A 1246-nucleotide genomic window follows, 5' to 3' on the forward strand; every position below is an offset into this window, starting at 1 on the left:
GCTCGGGGCATGATCCCATGAGCATCTGAATCCATGGGAATATCGCCACTTATTTTAATGGCAGGAGGGCGGCTGGCCAGCTTTTCAGGCGAGTGCATCTTGCTGGAGAGCAGGCAGCTCCTTCAAAGGCCTGGCCAGGGCGTGCGCTGAGAGCCGGGCAGCCCTGAGAGCTGCTGGAAAACCAGCTCGTCTCCAGCCTTCTAAACAGGATCTGGGTGACAAGGCCACGACCACCAGCGCCGAGCCCTTCGCAGCAGCACCCATCCTGCCTGGGACCTGGCAGACCCTGCACCAGGGGTAGTATTTTGCTATTCCAAGCAAGCACCACAAATCAGCCTTTAGGGAAGCTGAGGCTGGAAGCGCATGTTGGAAGGGCTCTGCTTTGCTTTTGGGTGCTCGGAGGGGCAGGTAGAGCTGCAGAGAGCCCCCCCACTGCCAGATTTTTTCCCCCCCCCAGGGTCCCTGCATGTGCTGGGCACCCTCGCAGCCCCGGCGTGCAGGTGTACTCCCTAATCGCTCCGGTGACCGATTATCTCGCAGTCATTACCGTGATGGATCGGAGCAGTTAATGTGTCAATGGCCATTACTAGGGGGCCGTGTTTTCTCTGGATTAATGAATCGACACACCGCGCCGGGGTCCTCGGAACCCCCGGGGCCTGGGGGGGTGGTTTGATAGCGAAAGGAGGCGATGCACCAGCCGTGCGCCCTAGGCACGGGTGCAGAGTGGGGTGTTGGCATCGTTTTATGGGAGGCTGAAGAGACAGGCGATGGTTTGGGGCGACGTGGCTCTGGTGAGAGCCTCCTTCTCCCTTGTCGCTGCCCCATGGAGCTGCTCCTGCCATGGGGAGAGGAAATTTGGGGACGGTTGTTAGTGCACATGGTGGGAGCTGGAACCCTTCCTGTGCACACACCATGCACCGTGCTTCTTGCAGGGTTTGGCAAAAGCGTTTGCACCCATGGGAGCTGTTCTGGGCTTTTGCTTCTGCAAATGCTGAACTTGGAGGATGTGACCTGTGGGAAGCTCTTCTGCACCGCGGGGTCGGGAGGCCCAGGCGCCTCTCAGTCCCGCTGCTGTGTTCGTGGTGGCGATGATGGCTGTAGGTGATGGGCAAGGATAGAGGGAAAGGACAAGTAGAACCAAAATGTGCCTCGATGCTAAGGGCCGGGGGTGGAGGGGGGGGGAGGTTCTGGAGACGCATGAGAGGGGCCAGGTCCATCCCTGCTCCCGCCGGCCGGGGCTTTTGCA

Source organism: Egretta garzetta, unplaced genomic scaffold, assembly GCF_000687185.1.
Source record: "Egretta garzetta isolate BGI_Z169 unplaced genomic scaffold, ASM68718v1 scaffold105, whole genome shotgun sequence".
NCBI classification, from domain to species: Eukaryota; Metazoa; Chordata; class Aves; order Pelecaniformes; family Ardeidae; genus Egretta; species Egretta garzetta.